This window comes from Phalaenopsis equestris, unplaced genomic scaffold (assembly GCF_001263595.1).
Source record: "Phalaenopsis equestris unplaced genomic scaffold, ASM126359v1 Scaffold000240, whole genome shotgun sequence".
Taxonomy (NCBI): domain Eukaryota; kingdom Viridiplantae; phylum Streptophyta; class Magnoliopsida; order Asparagales; family Orchidaceae; genus Phalaenopsis; species Phalaenopsis equestris.
Window position 1 is genome coordinate 3,039,852 of NW_018164682.1, and position 23,847 is coordinate 3,063,698.

A 23,847-nucleotide genomic window follows, 5' to 3' on the forward strand; every position below is an offset into this window, starting at 1 on the left:
ACATAACTAGTTGATTTCGGGCACATCGAGGGCCACTCCAGATTTTAATTCATAAAAATACTTACAAAAGTTGCACAATAAGAGCATTAACATACAAACAAAAACTTTGAAACCTCAGAATATCTATAAGAGCAAAAAAATAAAAATAAAAATAAAAATAAAAATAACCCAAAAAAAAAAATACAGCCAAGTTTCCCAAAACAAATGTATAGCAAAATAAATTAAAGAGCTCAGAGAAAACCCTTAAATAAAAATCATAGCATGATTTTTTTTTTCAGAAGTAGTGGAAGATGTGAACGAGACACATTAAGAATTGTGATATATTGAAACATTACCTAATTAAACCATATACAAAATGTTGGTCTCTCATGGCAAATACTATAGGAAAAGAAGCCCAACTAAAAAGTTGCTTTATCAGTTCAACTATACCCATCAGGGTCATAAAAGATCAGGGCAACAAACGTTAGTAAAAGAGTTGGGTAAATCATAGATATGAATAGAATTAACCAGCATATGGGATCCACCCAACACCACCAAAGAGCCGCCCAAAAATAATAGAAGGAAGGTTGCTTGACCATAAGCATGCAAGGCCAACAAAAGATTGTAGCAACCACCAAAAAACAGAAGAATTTTATAAAGTGCTAAGCAGAATTTCCAAAGCACATAAATAATGAACCAAATGGATGCTAGTAAGATATCAACTATGTAGACATAAAACTCAACACCAGGCGAAATGTTGCTCATGAATTTTCATAGGAAATTCCGCTTTAAATTTTCATTTCCTACTTTTTTGTTAAATAGCAAAGAGAATTATTTCAATTGGTATATCAACGGTGAGCCTCCATCACAAATATCTTACAATTTCTTTTAATTTATGCATAATAAATAGTGATATGAGCTGCAAGGAGAAAGACACTTTGTATATCGTGACAACTAAAGTACTCAACTTGATTCAAAACTTTCATATGATTTCAACCAATGTGGAAGAAATTGTCATCTAAAATGTTTTTTTTCAACACATGGAGTGCGTAACAACAGTAAAAAAGTAAGTATGAATGATATTCAATGTTGTAGTTCCACAAAACACATTAAAGGTTGACATATATCCTTCTCTGAACCGAAACATCCTTGATTTTTAGACTGTCAATTGCGATTTTCCAAACAAACAGAGAGTTTTAAAGTACATATTTAAATCAAATCAGTTTCTTTCAATTGACTTTTGGAACACGATTAAATAAAGAGGGATCTGCAGATTTGTAAGAAAGGAAGCGTGATTCGTCCAACTGCAGCAGTACAAGAAATCAAGAATACTTGAAACTTGCTTACTAAATTTATTGGAAATGGAGAGGAAGCACCAAATACCATTAGATATGAATCGAGTCACCTTAACAAGTTTATACCGCTAAATTCTTTATGATACCATTATCAAAGTGCTCAGTAAGGGATTTACCCTGAAACCCGGGCTCATTAAAGAAGAATAGCATGGTGCCATTGTAGATTTTGAAGGTCAACCAGTTCTTGATTTCTAAAGGGGAGAAGCCTTCTTGTGAGGGGATTTTCAGATATAGCCATAATTATCAAATAAACAATTGGTAAGATAAGATGGGTAGTAAAAAAATTTATAAATTAATTTATTCTTAATGGAAATTGAAAAGAGTCAAGTGAAGGCAATCCTAGGCCACCACAATCCAAGGGAAGAGTAGAGGTGAGCCAAGAGATGTGAAATTTTTTGATAGTATCATTTATATGTAAGAAATTGCTAATAATGTTGAATATTTTCCTCCTCAAAACTTTTGGCAGGGATATATAATGAAACCTGCATTATAAATAATTTCAAGTATAGAACGAACCAGTTGAAATCTTCCTGTAGAAAAAAGCAATTCATATCAGCACCCACTCAGCTTTGTATAATGTTTAAAATGTCTGATCAATCAATAACTTTTTAACATTGTTTTGAGTTATTGTTATGCCAAAATGATTCCAAGGGAGCTCCTCAGTTTTAATCCAGAAATATTATAAATACCTCCTTGGTATCCCTCTATATAGCTTTAGCGAAATAAATAGTAGATAATAGTAGATTTATCGAAATTAACTTTGCCAATTTGGAAGATTACAAGATGATAGGAAAGGCTATGAGCAGTGATATCATCAGCTTAGGGCATATCTGTAGACGGGAAAACTGAGGTGATACAAAATGTTCAGAGCAATAAAACTAATTAACTTAACAAATTTTTGCAGTTTACTTGTATTACGAAAATAATTTCTTCAAAAGCTTCTTCATGAATGTGCTCTGCTAGTGTTTGCATTCCTTATGGAGGACCCCCTTTTCTGCTTATCTTCATCTTTTACTAGTCTTTCTTCGTTTGATTGGCCTCACTTCCTCTCCGGCTAGGCCGATCTGGCCTTGGCCCTTTATTCAGCGATCTACATAGATTCCTCCTAGTTTCCATGTTTGCTTACCAGCCTTGCTACTTCATTAATTCTGGGATATTTCCCATATCACAGTCGACCTTTGTATCCTAAGGTGAACTGGGAAGGTCTTCTCTCTACTCGTGTTCCTAAATTTGCTAACTTTTCTCATAGCTTCATCCTTAACTGGTAGGAGATCTCTTTTACATATGAGAAGATAGCGAACGTGCTTGACCTTGGAGCCTTGTTAGATATATGATTGGTTAAAGGTCTTTCTCCTGCAATCCCTTGCAATCAATGAATAAAACCTGAAAGTGCAATGTACCTTTTGACTTATATTCCCTTGCAAGTGGCTTTTCCATTTTTTTTCTATTTGTTTGGAAGATCTGAAAATGATAAACAGTAGTGGATCTTGGTAAATGGACATTTGAGTTTTCCCATTTTAAAGAAAATGATTTTAAGGATATTTCTATATGGTCTACATAATCTTGCCTTTTGTTTTCAGACGGATGCCTAATCATTAATAAAACTGGCTTTCCTCTAACTAAAAATCTTCTCACTTTTGCTTGGCCTATGTTAACTTATGCTAGGGTGTTTTTGTAAATACTACGAAATCCCCTCTTTTTGTGAATGCCATCATTTCATTTAAATGAAAAATCATCATCCAAATGATTATTTATGAGTGGAAACCAGATCCCTGTTAAGTATGTGATACCTTTGTTCATCACTTCTTTACCATCCTGAATCTCCAAACTTTAAACCTTCCACTATTGTTAGTGTAAGGTAGAAGCCATCGTAGGAATAAAGGGAAAATATGAGAAGTCTTGGCACTGTTATAGGCATTTCCTTCTTCACTAGAATTACCAAATCAACCATTTATACACCAATTTTGAATGTTCATGTTTCTATGTTAGCTAAAAATGTTGGTGAATCTACCCCATCCCTCCTTTGTCTTTGCACCTAGAAATATAGCCTAGGCTGCCACGCTTTATGCAAAATTACTGTTATTTCTTCCTACCAGCACCTTCTGCTTTCAATGCGAATAGAATTCTAACCAATTTGCTGTTGGAGAGTAGTTCTACCAATATTATAATTAATATCTCTCTCAATGTGGACACTTCTTTTATCTAACATGCTTTGGGTGGTTAATCTAACAATTTTAGTCCACTAATGCCATCTTTATCTAGAGTTTGGAAAATTAGGATTAAAGGAAGAGGTGCTCCACCCTCTTAATTTTTTTGTTCATCCTAGAATTACGGCCTAAAGAGTTAGGCATTGATGGTGAAGTGATCATCGACCGTGAAAATATGGCTAAGAATCATAACATTGCTATTATATCTCTTGGAGACTTTGGTTTCTTCAACTGCTCTTGCAAACCCAATTTTATCAAGAGGCGGCCTAAAAATTCTTTTTCTTTAAAGAATTGTTTTGTGAACTTTATTTTCTCTCTTGACTATAGTGTTTGGATAAAATGGATTTTTCTAAAGTATCTTTCACCTAGATTGAGACTTATCCTCAAGTCATACAAGAATATTTAAATTTTTATGATTCAGACATATTTTTTGTGATTTATATCTATGCTAATAATTGAGTTTTAGGAAGAATATATTTATGAAAATCTCTCGTTGACATTGTATCAAACACCTTTAAATCTTGGATCATTATGAGTGATATTAATTGCATCAAATCAGCTAATGAGAGAGGAAGCTACTTACTTAACTTTTCGAACACTCTTGAATCATTTGATTGTCTGCTTGATAGAACATTATGTAATAATTTTTGGTTGAATATCTTTTCATAAACATATTGTAAAATTCTCACACCATTCTCATCCGATCACTTCTCTATTTTGATTTTATTGCGAATTCTCTTTTCTTTGGGAAAAAATTTCATTATAAAATTTATTAGAGCTATTTCCCCAACATTTTATCTGGAGCACTCCAATCATGAGTGATCCCATTCTCGCCTTTTATAATAAACTTTTAAATATTAAAAGAGCTAAAAAAATAGAAATCGGTAATTACGGCCTGAAAAGTTAGGCATTGATGGTGAAGTGATCATCGACTGTGAAAATATGGCTAAGAATCATAACATCGATATTATATCTTTTGTAGACTTTGGTTTCTTCAACTACTCTTTCAGACCCAATTTTATCAAGAGGTCTAAAAAGTCATTTTCTTCGTAGAATTGTTTTGTGAACTTTATTTTCTCTTTTGATTGTAGTTTTTGGATTAAGTGGATTTTTGTAAAGTGTCTTTCACCTAGATTTAAACTTATCCTCAATTCATACAAGAGTATTTGAATTTTTATGATCCAGACATGTTTTTTGTGATTTATATCTATGCTAATAATTGAGTTTTAGGAAGAATATATTTATGAAAATCGCTCGTTGACATGGTATCAAACTCCTTTGAATCCTGGATCATTATGAGTGATATTAGTTGCATCAAATCAGCTAATGAGAGAGGAAGCTACTTCACTTTTCAAACACTCTCGAATCATTCGATTGTCTGCTTGATAGAACATTATGTAATAATTTTTTATTGGATATCTTTTCATAAACATATTGTAAAATTTTCACTCCATTCTCATCAGATCTCTCCTCTGTATTGATTTTTTTGCGAATTCTCTTTTCCTTGGGAAAAAAATTCATTATTAAAATTATTGGAGCTATTGTCCCAACATTTTGGAGGTTACTCAAAGTATTTGGAGCACTCCAATCATGGGTGATCCCATTTTTGTTTTTTATAATAAACTTTTAAATATTAAAAGAGCTAAAAAAATATAAATTGGTACTCAATCATACCTTTGAAGGTATTACCAAGCTCAAATATGAGCAAATTAGCTTCTGCCATGAGTTGAAAAGGGACCTTATTAATTCCTCCCTTTTTGGAGATGTTCTTAATAATCAAAGCTCGTCATTGATGCAACTTCTTGTGGGCATAAATGGATCAAGCAGCGTATTAAGTGTTTATTTATCTAAAGGCAAATATAATATTATATTCTTATATCTAAGAATTTAGAGAAGAGGTAGGCACAACTTCATTAAAGTTTTTTTATCTTCTAATAATAAGAATATTTATTCTCAAGAAGACGTTGAGGAAACGATTTTTTATTTCTCCAGTTTATTAAATGAGGAGAAACATATCTTTATTTCTCCAGTTTTTTAAATGAGAGGGGAAACACTTCTACCCACAAACTTCTTTGTCTATTGATTATCAGCTATGGTAGAATGACTCCAGCATCCTTATCACTCCTTTCTCTGAGGTTGGCATTAAGTTGGTTCTTGTTTAGATTGGTTGGGATTAATCCCTTCGCTCGGCAGGGTTCACCTCGATTTTTTTTTAAGATGAAATGAGTTACTAAATAACTTGGAAATGGACTAGATGCAGACGTTAGCTTTTCCAGGTATTGGAAAGTAAGATCTTAGGCTGGCTAGTGTTAGCTGACTGACTAAAAAAGCTGACTTCTGTGAGGAGTTTTGACGATGAGCAGGCTTGATGTTGAAAGCCCCAAAAAATCAAAATATAGGAGTGATTCGATGAGAGTGGAGTGAGAGCTTTGTAAAGTGTTAGTGGAAAGAGATCTAATAAAAGATTGTTAAAGGATGTTCTATCAAGCAAATATCTGATGGAGGTATGGATTTAGTTATTAAACCAGTTGAATAACTGATCAATGTTTGGAAGGTCAAGCAGCTTGTCTCCACTATCTCATGAGCCGATTTGATAATTTGGGGTTTAAAGGTATCTGATATAATGTCAATTAGAGATATTTATAAGTATTTTCTTTCTAAACCTTCATTTTCAGCATATATAAAACAAACAAAAATTTGGCTGAAGCATAAAAATTCAAATAATCTTGAAGGAATTTAGGATAAGCCTTGATATGGGTTAATGACACTTTAGAAGAATCCATTTTATCCAAATACGGCCATTAGTAATAAAAGTAAAAGGTCTCCCAGAAATTCTTTGAAGAAAGTTAATAGACATTAAGATAAAATTGGGTTTGAAAGACACATTGGAGCTATTGGATTTCAGGTTGCTGGTTATATTTTTCGGTGGAAGTTTTTATTTTTTCTGTTGGCTATTTCTGCTCTGCTCTTTTTGTTTGGCTTCGGTCTAGACTACCGTCCCAATTGGAAGTGGTTCTTTGTTAAGACTGCTGGGAACATATTATTTTGATTTTTCCGGAACAATGGCGAAATCCTACATATCAAATGACACTCAATTATCCTTCTCAACTTCATTAAGCTACTGGGATCTCTTTCTGAAGCTTTTGTTATTGCGATTTGGGATGGCTTTTAGATTATATGCTAGGCCCTCAAATGTAAAAATTTTCTATTGGACACTATCTGGTTGTTTATATAAATTCAGCATGGCGGGTTTTGGCCTGCTGCTTTCTTGGATGATTCTTTCTTGTTACCATTTGGAGTGCTCTCTCATTTCTTGGTGGCTTGTCAGTTATCACCTGAAACTTTTTATAGGATATACGTTCGATAGACACTTTGGATAACTCTACTTGCTGCAGATTTGATCCTAGGAAATATTCATGCGCCAATGACTTGCTGAACTGACTGGCTGAACCGAATAGCCTTGGATGGAGTTCCCTATTTACATTAAGCCGCAACAATTTTTTTAAGCTAAAACTAATTTTCTTTTGATAGCAATTTTTTGTTTCTTGCTGATATGTTTTGACAAAGCTTTTGAGGGTTTCAAACCATCTTTGCCTAGCTACCACAATTGTTGCCACTAGACCATAATTGTCTGTCCATTGTCACTGCAAGACAACTGCTGCCCGACCACATTCGTCGTCGCCACTAGACCACTGGCGCCCTCGAGCCACCATTGTCTGACCACCATCACTATCTCCATCATACCACTGATGTTGTGTCGCTACAATTGTCGGACCATAGTTGCCAGGCCATTACTGTCTGGCAGCCGCCATCGCTGGACCACCGCAACCCAGCTACCACTATCATCGTCGTTAGATAACCGTCGTTTGACCACCACTAACTGATCACCACCGTCACCGCAGTTTGACCACCGACACCAGACCATGGCCACCACTATTGATGCATGTAAGACCATCACCCATCTAGTTGTCGTTTTCGCTGGACTACCACTGCCTGGCAGTTGGGATGAAAACTTGGGTTCGATTGATTTATAATCAAAACCACCACAAAAAAGGATCATACCAATTTGAGAAAACCAGAACTAAGTATTAAACATAAAAGCACAATAAAGTAATCCCAGAAAACACTAAGATGTAAAATTGAAAAAACCACAAGCAAATCACAAAAATATTTTACGATGAAAGGAGAATGTGTAGAAATTTACACTACTCTGATCTTCTCTCTCCACTAATAGAATTTATACCTACTCCGCTCTGAATCTTCTCTTGATTGCACAAGAGAAATCACACCCACTCAAATCCACTTTTCTTACTTCAATGCTCCACACAAAAGCCCTTTAAGAGTTTATAAAGATCTAGAGATTAAATCCCAAAGTATTTACAAACTGCTCTTGACGCCTAAGCATTGCTCCCGTGCACTGTTTTTCCTACTTGCTCGAGTTGGAAGTTACGAATATAGGCACTACCATGCCTTGAATGGGCACATAGGTGCCACCCTCTCAGGATTCTGGCAAGGGGGGTTCTCGAAATGGGTGTCTGGATGCCACCATATTTGTAATAAGACACCTAGGCACGCAACCTGGAGTCTGGGTGCCACTTTGTCTAGCAGCTGGGGCCACTCCATTGTTGCTTGCTTCCAATCAAGCTCCACTTCTTACAATCTTCCATTGGGAGACTGATTGTGACCAATTTTACACCTCCAAATTTGTACCATCTTCATAATCCTGTATCATAGTGTGGTTCACATCCGAGCTAAGGATTCTAATAACTGCTCATATTCTATGAGAAAGCAAATAACTTGATACATCAACTGAATATGCTTTATTCGAGCATGAAAAACAGTGTTTTTAGCGAGATGAATAACACCCATTCTGTCAATATGAAGTTTTCCAATCATTTACTCTTTGCTCAGTTCTGCCATAAAGCTCTGTAGTCAACTCATTTTCTTGTTAACCTCAGTGATATCAATATATTTAGCTGATATAGTTGAAATTATGAAAAAATTTTACATTATGGAAATCCAACTCACCTTTGTGTCTCCCAAAGTAAAAAATGTCTCGTTGTACCTCTACCTTTCAAATATCATGCCAGATCTGAATCTTCAAATCTCTGTGGAGTGAACTCTGCACTTCTAAAGCAAAGTGTCTTATTGATTGTTCCCCTTAAAAACCTGAGAATCCACTTCACTACCTCCCAATAAAGTTTTTTGAGATTACTCATGTAGCTGCTAATCACTCTTACTGCATATGCAATATTTGTTCTCATACATATCATAACATACATCAGACTCTCAACCGCTGAAACATATGGTGTTCTCCTCATCTGTGTTTGGTATGTTTCAAACTTATGTGATAATTCCATAAATAGCTTGAGGTGACTACTTAAAAAGGTGCCAATTAGTTTTGCCTCACTCATGTGGAATCGCTGTAAGATCTTCTCAACATACTCTGCATGAGACAACTTCAGTATAGTAGTACTCTTATCCCTGTTGGTTTTCATCCCAAGGATCTTCTTGGTTGGACCTTTATCTTTCATGTCCAACTCCTTTTGATAATTGCTCATTCAAGTCCTTAATTTTCTCCAGCAATCAACATGTTATTCACATACAAAAGAAGCAAAATATAACAATTACCAAAATTTTTAATGAAGCAATAATGTTTTTCTAACATTTCGTTTTTCTGTTGTTTGATATGAATCTGTCAAATCTATTGTACCATTGTTTCTGGGCCTACTTTAAGTCAGAGGCTCTTCTTCAACCTACAGACCAATTTTTCTTTCCTTAAAACCTTATAACCCTGCGGTTACACTATATATAGTTTCTCTTCCAAATCTCTATATAAGAAGGGAATGTAGATATTTCCTTACTATTAAGCTTAATACAATTTCCACAAATGTGATCTTCACCATAGTAGAAAAAATATCAATGTAGTCAATTCATTTCTCCTGTTTAAACCATTTCACAAGCATTGCCTCGTAGTGTCTGCCATCATCTTACTCATCTTTCAGCCTATAGATTCACTTGTTGTGTAATGCTCTTTTGTCATATGATAATACTGTAAAATTTCAAGTTCGATTTATATCAATGATTGCATCTCATCATCTATAACGAACTCCTATCATTTGAATCTTCAACTTGAGTGGTCTTCTCATAGCACTTTGATTTACTACTATTAGTTAGCAATAAATAATATAAAGAAGGAGAATACATCTGTGTCGGTCTTGAGATTATGCTTGACCTTTTGATTTCACCCTTTTAATGATTAATATTTTTTATCTTAACATATTTGGACTCTTCTAAAGTAATTGACGAGCAATTTTGAGTTCTGCTCATGTCGTTGTACATCTCCATTTCATTGAATATCACTTCCCCGGTCCTGATAAACTTTTGATTCTGATAGTTCCAGAATTTGTACTCAAATTCATTTGAGTCATTTCTAGTGAAAGTTGACATTATAGATTTTGAATCATGTTTACTTTTGGACCTTGCATATGAGATAGATTTACCTCTTTCACTTCAGGTAAGCCTTCATTCAAAGATACCTACGGACCACGATTGATCAAAATAAACAACAGTGTTCACTACTTTTGATTTGGCAAGTCTGTATGCAACATCATTATCCCAACATGCACTGTGATGGTTCCATTCATGCGCTTAGCTACACCATTTTGCTATGGTATACTTGAAACAATGAGCTCATGTCTAATCCCCTCTGATGCTTAGTAACTCTTTAATCTGTGATCACGATACTCGTCATCATTATTTGATTTAAGACAATTTAATCTCAAGTCTATCATTGATCAGATAAAGAGTGCCTTTCATGTTGTCTCGAGCCATTATCATTGCCTCTCTAGTCAACTTCCAAAAATCACTTGTGGAAGTAGTCACATACCCTGACTTTACCAGTTGGCTTACCGAGATCATATTTCTCTTCAAACTTGAAACATGTTTAACATCACTGAGCTGTCAAATATTTCATGTAGTAATTGATATCAACGCCACGCTTTCCTACATTATTATAGATCATGTTATCTCATATATATACATTCTCTAGATCACTCTGAGTGTAATTTTTAAACCTCTTTTTTGGGGCAAACATAAAAGAGGCACATGAATCTACTATCTAACGTTCAGTATTGAATAGAAATAAAACTAAGGAGTCACTTTGGATTTCATTGGTAGTGACATTTGTAGAGAGATTTCTGTCTTGGCCTCCATCACCAGCCTTTCTTGGAGTTTTTCAATTTTTCTTAAAATGTCTTTTTTCCTGCAATTCTAGCATTCATCTTTGTTATTTTCTTTTCTCTACTTAAACTTTCATCTTCTGTACTTGAATTCATCAATGTCTGCATTTCTATTAAGATTCATTTTCTTATTCTTAACATTCAATGTAGAGCATGAAGATTTGTCGTTCGCTAATTTTCAACAAACTTTTTTATTCAATACTAACCTCACGATGTCATTGAAGTTCAACTTCATATTACCTGAAGAGTTTATTCACCATTGTGACCAATCCATCCCATCTGTCCGACAATGAAGACATAATTAAGAGATCTTTAATCTCATCATTAAATTTGATACCCATAAAACACAATTGGCTAGTCACTGTATTGAAATCATTAAAGTGTTGAACCATCAAACTGTCTTTTATCATCTTCATGCTGAATTATATAAAAGCTTTATTTGAAGAAGGTTTCTCATAGATCATTATCAGTGTCACCATGAGATTCATCATAGTTCTACTCACCATATTGAACATAATAGACGTGAAAAGTGAAAGAGAGACCAAACCTATGGTTGTTTGATCCAACACTTCCTGTTCTTCTAGTCATTGTTTTAGGGCTTCCTGTTCTTCTAGTCATTGTTTTAGGGTTATTGGCAAATCCTTGTAGTGGCATACAATTTCTTTTGATACAATAAATCTTTTACTTGCACTCTTCATAACGCAAAATTCGGTCCATTAAATTTCTCTACTTTGTACCTTCGTCGGCCATTTGCTACCACTTGAATCAAAAGTTCCATAAAAAAGTCCACTCAGATACCACTTGTTAAGATGGAAAATTGAGCTTTTCAATTTATCTACAATTAAAACCACACTGCGGAAAAAGGATCGCAACAACATATCGAATAAAAATGTACAACGAAGTAATCTTAGAAAACACAGAAAGATTTATTGTGGAAAAATCTGAGAACGGGAAAAAATCATGGAGCCACATCTCATTAAGAAATTCCACAATGAAAGCAAAAATGTACAAAATATGCACGGTTCAGTTCTTATTTAAATCCTTTGCCTTGCATCTAAAGCTTAAAACAATTCTACTTTAAATTCTCTCTTGATCAGACAAGAGAAATCACACACCGAAATCCACCTCTTGAACTCCATTGCTCCACTAAAAAGCTCTTAGTTCACATATTAGATAGTATTTACGATCCTTCGCGAAGGGGTTAAATCCCAAACTACATACAAATCGCTCTCGGCACCTAAGTGTCGCTTCCGGACACTGCCTTTCAGCTTATTCATGAAGTATTGAATCCATAACCTATTGGTGCCTGGGCGCCACGCTCTCTTGGTGCAGGTGTGCTCGAAATGGGCACCGGGGCACCACCTTATATGCAACCAGACGTCTATGCACTCAACCCGGCGCTTTGGTGACACTTTGCCTAGTGCTCAAGCACCACTTTGCCTTGCATCTGAAGTTGTTTCGCTGTTGATGGATTCAAATCTAGCTCCACTTCTTACACTAACCACCATTGTTGTCATTGTAAAACCACTGTTGTCTGACAGTCAATATCGATAAACCACTATTGCTCGATCACTATCATCATCACCGTCGCCGCTAGACCATTTTTGTCTGGCTACCATCGCCTTTGAAACATAGCTACCTGACCACCACCGTTATCACAGTCCAGACCACCACCATTTGGCCTTCGAACCACCGTAGGACTATTGTTGCTCGACCACCACTATGTCATTGTCGGGCCACCATCATCAATATGGGGCCACCACCGTCTGGTCGTCGTTGGACCACCACTCTTTGGCTGCCGCTATTGTCGGACCACGTTGCCCAACCACCATCATTGCTTGATTGTCAATGTCGTTGTTGTTAAGCCACCGCCATGGGACCACTGCTTCAGTTGGGCTTCCGTTGCCTAACCACCATCATCGATGCTGCCAGACAACTGTCATTGGGCCACTACTACACTAGCATTAGATTTTCGAGCACATGATCTCCATCGTCGATCTTTCTGCACAACAACCGATCGGCGCCACTTTGCTAACTTATTTTGTCACTCCCTAATGAAAGTCACATTGATAAGACCCACTTTATGTAATATTGCTTCTAGCTATTCAAGGGTTGTAAAGTCTTATAACTTACATCAATATAGTGGAATCATTTCAAGCGGACTATGGTTTCCACCTTGTTTTTCATGTAAAAATTATTGTTCTTTCTATCAGGTCTTTTTTAGTGTGTGTTGGATATTCATAAAACTATAGGATGTTAATAAATCACTCTCTCCTGCCGCATATTCTCAAGCACACGATAGTTTGGCATCATCCGTGAGAGCTCACGACCATCCTTGCAAAATTTGTGACGATCACTAAATTACCAACAAACATAACACTGACAGTAATAGATTCACCCTATTCTAATGCTCAAAAATCTAAGGGACACACTTAGATCATGAGCCGTCAAGGCTCTGCTTTTTCTCTCCTTAGCAAGCACAGTCCTGCTTGTGAAGATGCTTCAAGTCTATTTTTGGAGGACTGGGTGTGTACGATGGAGAAGTATAAGAATGGGATTTTTTTTAGCTCCTATGTAAGGTTTAACAACTAATAATGACACAATCAGATGGTGTTTCCATTTCTCGAGATCAACCATCAACGGAGAATGCCTCACTTGAGAATTCTTGTATGGGGCCCCTCCTCTTAATGACAGAATTTCTCCACATTGAGCCAAGACACTAATCTCTTTTCTATTGCTAGTTCTCTTAATCAATCTCGTAAAACCAGCCTTGTCTGCCATCCTTTAATGCTAACAAAGAAGTTGACTCAATCCAATCTTTCTGATGCTCCTCATAATATAATCGGGGATGAGCTACGAAGAGTTTTTTTCTTGAGGGACGAGAATCATTTCTCTACTCGTTGCAATCTTTAATGGTTTTCACCCTTTCCCGAGATAGTTCTCCAGCACCCATTCCCAATGGACATCAAGCTCCCATGCATTGACTCTGATAAAGGGGCAACCTTCACTACAATCTCAGAAGACAAGATTGTGGTCAAGTAGTCCCTTTATCTTCCACTTGGATATCAAGACCTTGAGAACTAATTTTAAGATGGGGGTAACCTTGGCTACAACTTCGACAAACCATTCACGTTAACATCCTAGGCACAGTTGTGGATGGGCATGTTTTTTTGTTTTCTTTTTAACATTCAAGTTTATGAGAGTCGATCTAGGTTTGGGGACAACTTCTAACTTTGAATTGTCACTCATGTCAATATCTTAGATATGACTACATTTAAACAAGTTTTGGCATCCAGGGCGGTATTATTAACTCTCTCTCAATTCTTCTCATAAATATAAAAAATTCTACCAATATATTTCAAATTCTAAATATAATCCCTACCTGGACTCTACTTCATATACAAGGATGTAGCCATGACCTCGAAATGGTTGTATTAGTTTAAATTTATGCCAACTCTATATTTGATTCAGGATCCATGCGACAGTTGTCCTTTCCCAATCAAGGTGCAATCGATCCCATTGGGTGTCAATTTGATTGTTTTCATACAGCTTAACATTGTTGAGTGATGCCCTAACAGACAATCTTTGATTTGTCAAAAATTCTTGGTAGATTTTCATAGATATCTTCCTCACAAGGTAACGTCGTCGAGTTATACTTTGATAAACAACCTCTAATAGATCAAACATCCCTGGTGGATTTTCTTGGATCTCTTTTGTATAGGTTAATGTCGTCGAGTAATGCTCTACTGAAAAACCTAGGCTAACGCCATTGAGTAACAAAAACAAACAACCTCGGATAGATTAAATATTTTTAGTGAATTTTTTTAGATATCTTCCACACAGGTTAAGGTCGTCGAGTAACAGTCCGACAAACATGCTCGGATAGATCAAACGTCATTGATGGATTTTCTTGGATCTCTTTTATGCAGGTTAACGTCGTCGAGCAACGCTCTAACGAACAACCTTCTTTATAGGCTAACTTCACTGAGTAACACTCTGACAAATAACCTCAAATGATTAAACATCCTTGGTGGATTTTCTTAAACATCTTATGTATAGATTAACATAATCGAGTAAGCTCTAATGATTGGCCTTCCATATAGGCTAATGTCACTAAGTAACACTCCAAAAGACAGCCTCATATTGGTCAAACGTCCATGATGGATTTCCTTCAATCTCATTATCATATAACAACCATAATGTTGCTTGTTTACTATTATTCATTGGTTAAGTTGCTCCCCTATCACTCTTCTACGATCACCTAAATGCAGTCTGCATATTCTCTACTACATGGTTATAATCATTTGGCAATAATCATTATTCTTCAAGACATAATAATTTAATCTTCTATAGGGGGCGAAGTTATCATTCACATCAGTGTCAAACAATCTTTGCTATTGTCATCACCATAGTTTGGCTACCGTCACTTGGTTGACACCTCTACTATCACCAAAACCACTGTAACTTTGTTGGCATTAAACCAAAGTCATAATGCCAGACCCAGGACGTTGGGCCACCATCGTCGTGCCAGACGACCATCGTTGGGTTTCCATCTCCACCAGACCACTTGACATCCGACCGACATTATTCCATCATGGTGCATTCTCACTATCACCGATTCAACATTGGCGCACTAGACTAACTTTGTCAGATCATCTCCATCGCTCAGTCAACACCACCACTATCACTGGGTCACTACTGCTCTACCACAGTCGTCATCATGATAAACTTTTGTTGTCTACCCACTATTGCCAATGGCACTGTTGTGACTGTCGCTACCTTCAAATCACTGTCACCCAATCAATGCCGCTAGACCCCACTGCAGTCATCAGATTTTTTTCGTTGTCTAACAAAAGAAACACCATTGAATTCATTGTGGGATCACTGACTACTGTCTTTGCAGGGTCACTATATGTTGGCTCTTATTGTTGTCATACTACCTTCACTTATCAGCTATTGAAATAGTCATATGACTGACGTCGTTGATGTCACCACCATTAGGCCACTATCATTGGATCATCGACTTCGAGCCACCACCGTAGTGTCAGACTGTCGTTGCTGGTTTGCAATCGTTGTCACTGTTAGGTCACCGTTACAAACCATCGAATGTCAGGCCACCACTATCGTGTCTAGCCATTGTCATCAACTTACTGTTGTTATGCTAGATCAATGATGCTCGACTGTCGTCAATGTTGTGGTACATCATCACCATTGTCGGACCATCATCACCGGGTTGCCTTAGCTGTCGGAACACCATTGCCCGACTACCATCATTCCCGGGTCACCATTATCGCTACCCATCCACCACTATTGTTGTAGTTGTTGGATCCACTGTTGCTCGACCTCCGTAGTAGAACTATGGGCTTTGATCGCCTCCAACCCGGATTGTTTGTTGAGATTAGTTAATACATTTTTTTAAGGGAAGATAGTTACCTTGTTGTTGGGATACATGCATTAATCACCTCTAACCCGGTCTGTCCGATGAGGTCGGTCAACACCTTCTTTAAGGGAAGACAAGTACCTCGCCGTAAAACTATGACATTGAGCGCGTCCAACCCGATTTGTCTAATGATGTTTGTGAACACCTTGAAGGGAAGACAGTTGTCTCGCCATAGAACTATGGGCCTTGATCGTCTCTAACCTGGTCTCTCCGATGATGACATTTGTTAACTTTTTGAAGGCAAAGACAATTGTTTCGGTTTAGAGCTATAAGCCTTGATCACCTCCAACCTTGGTATGCCCGATGAAAACAATCATCTCGTCTTCCAAGGGCAATATTTGCCTCATCTAGGAATGTCGGTCTTGATTGCCTCCAAAGTGGTCTGTCCGATGATGTCAGTCAACTCTTTTTTCAAGAGAGATAGTTGTCTCGTCGTAGGACTACGTGCCTTGATCTCCTCCAACCTGGTTTGATCGATGTGGTCGGTCAAAACCTTATTCAAGGGATGACTGTCACCTCGTTGTGGGACTATGAGCCTTGATCGCCTCTAATTTTGTCTGTCAAATGAGGTTGGTCAACACCTTTTTCAAGAAAAGTTTCTTGTCTCGCCATAAAATCATGGGTCTTGATCTTCTTTAAGTTTGATTCGTCCAACGAAAACAACCAACTCTTTCAATTTACAAGGGAAAGCTAAAGTTTCGTCGACTAGAATACGAGCAAGCGGGAGGAGAGGGAGAAAAGGGGGAAGACTTTGGAGGCAAGGATTCAAAATTTTTTAGGAACATTAGATTAATTAGCCTCATATATCCTTTTTCTTTAATAGTGCAGCGAAAGAAAAAAAATCTCAAAAAAAAAAAAAAAACTCGAAGCCCTGGATTCTTGCACCAGTCGCAAGAGGGCGTGCACCACTTCAATACACGTGCTTGTCTCTATTGCATATTTGTGCACACCACCGTTGGAACTAGTGGTGACAGTCTGTCCAACCTATTTTCAACTTATTTTGATCTCTAGGACCCTTCTACGGCATTAAAATTTCAAATTTGACACTTTCAAATAAATATTAAGATGGCTTGCTTAACTTATGACTCAGAGAGGGGGCTCGTGCTAACACATAAGGAGTGGCCGCAACTCATGATTCCTTCAAGACCACATAATTGTTCGCAAACTTGGATATATTTTCAATGTCTTTTACAATGACGTATAAAAATTGTGGGATAATCATTGAATTCACACCAAAAAAAAAAAAATTAATCAAGCACAATCCCGATGCTCAAGCACAATCCCGATGCAAATTAGGACCAAGAGCTCCAAATATTTAATTACATACTCTAATTCAAATGTCAGCTAACTTCAAATATAGCTTGTGAAGGTTGAAGGAGCTCCAAGCTTGAGGGTTCTTGAGCTCCATCATCATTCATCACTGAACCACCATTACCCGACCACCAGTCATTCTCGTTGCACTATCGTCTTTTAGACTTTACCACCATTGGATCGCGGTTGCCCGGCCACCACCAGCGTCAACATCGTTGTCTAGAACTGAACATTGTCGAACCATCACGTTCGACCACCACTATCATCATTGTCGAACCATTGTCATCCAGCCACCGCCATTGTTGGACTACCATTTTTCTACCACCAACCTCAACCAAACCACCATTGTTAGGCTACCTCCATGGTCGGACCACCATTGTCTGGCCACTATCATTATCCCCATTAGACCACTGCCATCAGGTCGCAGCCATCCCCAGACCATAGTTGCTCGACCACTGACGTCACCATCGCCGGACCACTGCCTTTTGGTCCCCGCTATGGTTGACCATTGTCTTCCGACCACCACCGTGGTCACCATAAAACAGTCATTGTTTGACCATCGCCACTGCCGCCGTGGTCACCATCAAACAGTCATTGCTTGACCACCGCCTTCTGGTCTTTCGCTATCGTTGACCATCGTCGTCCGACCACCACCACTGCCACTGCTGCAGCTCCGCGGTGTGGCTGCAACCATCGCTATACCAGCATTGTCCAGCCACCATGTTGTTGTTGCTGGACTATTGTCATTTGGTTGTCGTCGTTAGAACACCTTTATCCGACCAACCCACTGCCACCATCCAAACCACTGTTATCTAGTCATTACTATCGCCAGACTACCATAACTTTACCACCACCATTGGACAACCACTGTTGGGCGGCCATCTAGCCGCCACCGTCATCGTCACTAGACCATCGTGTTTGGGTTGCCATCTGACCACCACCTTCGTCGTTGCCGCCAGACCACTGTCGTCGAGTTGTTGCCATCACTAAACAATCATTGTTCGACCACCATCATCCTCGTTGCCCAACTACCATTGTCGCCACTGTCGAACCGCCGACGGTGTTGTCGTGTTGTCGAACCATCGTCGTCAGGTCACCGCTACATTTGGACCTTCACTTCCCCACCACCATTGTGTTGCCACCGTGCCCTCATCATTGTCACTACTATCGGCGACGTTTGCATCTGATTTTTTGGTACACGACTTCTATCGTCTATCTTCCTTCATAACACGCCATCACGTCGCTAATGTATTCTGCAACTCCCCTAGTGAAGGTCACGTTGACTACCTTTACACATGTAATATTGCTTCCGACTATTCAAGGATTGGTAAAATCTTGTAGCCTATAATGGCATAAATGAATCATTTTAATTAGGTTAGGCCCTGTAATTTTTTCCATTTTTGGGTTTTCACGTAAAAACACTTGTTACTCCCTCTATCAACTCTTCTTTTATATTTGTGTGTCGGATTTTCGTACAATCCTAGGATGTTAATATATACTTTACCGTGATGAATTCTCTGGCCCCATCTATATTTACTATAGATTTATTATTATTTAATTATGGAAAATTGCAGGTCCAATCTTTTAATATTATTTAAAAATGATCCCCCCTTTTTTTATAAAGAAACCTTAGTGAAGTTAAAAATATGATTAAAATTTTAATATGTTAACCAAATACAAGTATCGTCTAAAAAGCGCTATGGCGAGATAACCCATGTAAAAACACGTTTGAGCTAAGGGAAATTGGCCCGTTTCCAACATTAAATAGAACTATAAGAACCCTAGCATAGTCTAGGGACGAAGATGCAGTCAACTGTTGGATGTAACTTCATAGCAAAAGGCGAAAGTCATCATAAATCAATTAAAGATCACAATAAGCTGAGCGTTGATCTAGAGAATAATGGCGCTCATGTCCTGGTTCTGCCTAGTTAGTTTTGATGTCTTCGCTATGTTCTAGTAGATATATATGAGATATTTCCAGATCAGGCGAATAATCTCATAACTTCATGAAAACAATAGATAAAGCGATAATACGATAATTAATTAAGTCCATATAGCTCGTGAAATTTTCTTTCCAGTGGGAAAGCATGCACTATAAAATCATGGGAATTGAGCCCCTAAACTCTTCTAAAGATTTTATTAGATACACACACACATATTTTACATTTTTCAGAGCAGATCCTTTAGGGTCGTCACCGCAGCTACTGGCTTCTCCTGCAAAAATTGGATATATCAACTGCATTAGCTTCATTGAGAAAAGATTTTAATTGTTTAAACTTTTTTTTTTCTTTCTATGAAATAATAATCACCTACATAGACTGCAAACTTTTTATTATATGTTACACTTTAGCTCAAAATGTTCTGCAGTGAGAAGATTCTTAGAAGCTTATCATGAGAATTGTAAATAATTTTTTGAAGGTGATAGTTTTCTTATAGTTATCAAATCTTAACAAATTTGATTAAGAATAGTTTCTCATAAAAAATTTTAAAAGAGCAACAAATAGAAAATTTTTCAAATAGAGTTTTAGTGATGGTATGAAATACAGAGCAAGCAAAAGTTAGACAAAAAGAACTTTAGTGAGGTGCTGGCGCCCACTGGAGATTTACATGTATTAAGGCTTTTTCAACATTAACTCATCTAACAAATTTGATTGTAAAAAATAGTTTCTTATCATCAAAACTTTTAGAGCAGTAAAAAGATAATTTTCTAAATGGATTTGTAGTGACATTTGAAAAGCAATGCAAGCAAAAAGTTACCCTAAAAAAACCCTTAATGAGGTGCTAACACAGATTCGAGGCTTACATGTATTGAGGTTTTTCAACATTAACTCAATATGGATGGTGGTTTCCTTTTGAAATATTTTTTTATATAAAAAGTTGAATAAAAAAGTGTAATATGTTTTTTTGGATGATTTACTAGCCACTCAATTCTTATGTATGAATATATTTAACAATAAATTTCAGTTTTTTATGTACATGTCATCTTACCAATTCATGAGTGTAGTACATCTTTTAAAAGTTGAAATGAATGTATTTTTAATGTGATATGAAAGATTAAAAAATTAAAATTAGACAATATTTGAAACGATTAGTTTTAGAAATCCGGCCGATTCTTAGATTAAACTTGGGTTCTAACTTGTACATCACATTAATGTTCTTGATGCAGATATGATGAACTAGATTTATGGTCAAAATTATCATACCATGACTATCACGGAAAACCAATAGACTTTTGCTTATCTCTTAAGTCAAAAATTAAAATTAGACTATACTTGAAATGATTGGTTTTAGAAATCCGACGGGTTCATAGATTAAACTTGGATTTCAACTAGTTCAATTGTGGCTCAATATATACATAAATAATTATGTGTTTAGACCGAATTGGCTGAATGATCGATTTGCCATTGAACTGGCCGGTCGATCCCATTTTTTAAACCATGGTATTTATTTACCCTTCTAGTTTATTGTTGTGGCGTGTTTACATATGTAACAAACATGTCACTTCCATTTATATTTCTAGCATCTAAATTTTCATATACATAATACTCAAATGTTTAATTATTTAACATCACATTAATAATATCATTGGCTTTTAAAACTATTCATAATACTCGATTATATATATATATATATACATGTGATGCTCTCATATATATATATATATATATATATCAATTTTCCACCAATAAATTAGTGTTTTATTGTATACAATTATGTATTTACATATCTAACATCCCAAAATTTGATATTTACACTCATAATGATGAAATATGACAACATAGTTTAACATTTTCTCATGGACTACTCAAACTGACATAGGTATTATTTTACTTTAATTTTGTCTATTATGTTTCATCAATTTACCACAAATCCTGAAACAATCCTTCATCAAGAGACAACATACCATCGATCATCCTTTCGAATAGAGATAGTGTGGGATGTTACACTCTCTAATCCACTATATACCTCAATATACATATGGTATTTTTTTATGAAAATTTTTTTAAGGAAAATATTATATTCCATCATATAAATGCATGATTAAAATTAATGTTGCCATAAAAAGTTATGTGATCTTACAAAATGAACTTATTTCGGAATGCGTGGCAATTCTATTGTGCTAAACTCATGGCTTAAAATTTTGATGTGCTAGAAAAAAAAAAAATACAAGAGAAAAAGAGTAATTTTTATAATTTTATGACCATCTATTTCATTTTTTAGCTATAAGTTGGTTGTGTGATTCAATAAATAAATTCTTTAAAGGGCCGGTCTGATCTAACTGCCTAAGAAATAAAAAATTACATACATACGACTCAATTCTTATATGTATATTCGTCTAATAACTAAATTTTAATATATATATACATAACATCTTAGTTATGATTATACAAACAATATTACAAAACAAAGCCATTTTGATCAAGATGATTGTTCAAACAATATTACGAAACTAACAAAGCCCGAGATAATGTAGCCTCAAGATTCTGAATTCAAATAAGCTACAACATGTTACTCACAATCATCTCACAAACCTTGAATATAAGCAAAAGTTCTAAAATACTTGTGGTAATTACAATGCCCAATCCATAGAAACTAGCAATGGCATAAAAAACAACGCCAAGAATACAACAAGAACACCTTCAAAACAACAACTCAACAATAACAGAAATGCTTTGATTACGAAATGAAATACAAGTGAGATTTTCATAAAGAACTTCAACTCTTCAAGGCTCTGGTTAGTCTTATCTTCCATTGCATTTATTTCTTCATCACACTGTTGAATAATCATATGTATATCAAAAAAATGAAATATCTAAAATTCGGGTTCTACTAGTTGCTTCTACCGTAGAATTTATGAATGAACCTTCAAATATTAAAAATTGATAGCAGAATTTCTACCATTTGTGTATCTAAAATCACAGAAATATCATCATATCAATGTCACCTCATAAATTAAAAACTTAGGTTACAAGCAAAAAAGAAATATATAAATATTATGATGAGATCCCTATAGAACGTGTTTCTGTAGCACGAAAATTCAAAAAATCTCTATAGAACACTTTAGCTTTGCTTTTTTACATTTATACCATACAAAGCTTTAACATCATTAAAAATACCGTTATTTTAACTTTTAGAGAATGAAATAGATATTTAAAACAAATAGATAAAGGGATAATTTTCATTTAGAGAACCCAAGAAGAGTAAAATCACATGTTCCTACAATTCTAAAAAATTAATATTAATAGAATGAAAATATTAAACATCCTCACAAATCAATTTGAGAGTAAGGCAAAAAAGCATTCCAAAAAAAAATGTAAAAGCTATTGCATAAAGTTAATGGTTCTATCAACATGTTCTAATTTACATTGTCTATGGTGTAATAGTGGGCAGATGAAAAGTTTTGCTTTTTCCAATTGACATAGAGTTATAATGATACAATCTCAATTTATTTATTTTCTTTGTTTTGGGCTTTGATAGAGTTTATATGTTTGTTCAAATTTCATAGGAGCATTTAGATACATAGCACATAATTCCTTTGTACTTACATATCTCACACCTAAACTTTCATATTTACATAGGAATTGAAGTTAGAAGTTAAATGTGTAAAAAAATATCTTTTTTACCAGCTCAAAACCTGACTCGTAGATCCAGAACCCAACCCGTAACCCATACGTGACCCAACCGGTCATGCGAGACTCGATGGGCCAAAAGAAGAATTTGAAGCGGGTCATGGAGGATTAATTAAAGCAGGAATTTGAATGGTTAAAAAAGAATTTGAACAAAAAAAATTCATGAAGATTTTTAAAATTAAAATGGTAGAATTTGAAAAGTCAAATTAAATGGACAATGTAATGAAAAGTTTTATTTTTTATTTTTTATAATTTGAGTCATAAAAGCAGAATTTGAAAAGACAAAAGAATATGAAATGAAAAGTTTTATATTTTTTTTTAATTTTTTATAATTTCAGCCATAAAAGCAGAATTTGAAATGTTAAAAACTGATGGAATATGAAATGAAAAGTTTTTTCTTTTATTATTATTATTATTTTTATTATATTTTTTATTTAATGTGTATTTAATGTTATGTCTCATATCATGCCTATAAATAGAGGCATTGGATGAGAGGAAAACTTACAAGTGAGGAGGAGAAGAAAAATCTAGCGTTGCGGAGAGTAGTTGCGGCGGAGCAAAGTGTTGTGGAAAAGAGTTGCGGCGAAGCGGAATAGTTGCGGCGGCGAGGCGAAAAGTTGCGACGAAACGAAGAGTTGCGGCGAAGCGGAACGTTGTGGCGACAAAGAGTTGCGGTGCAGATTT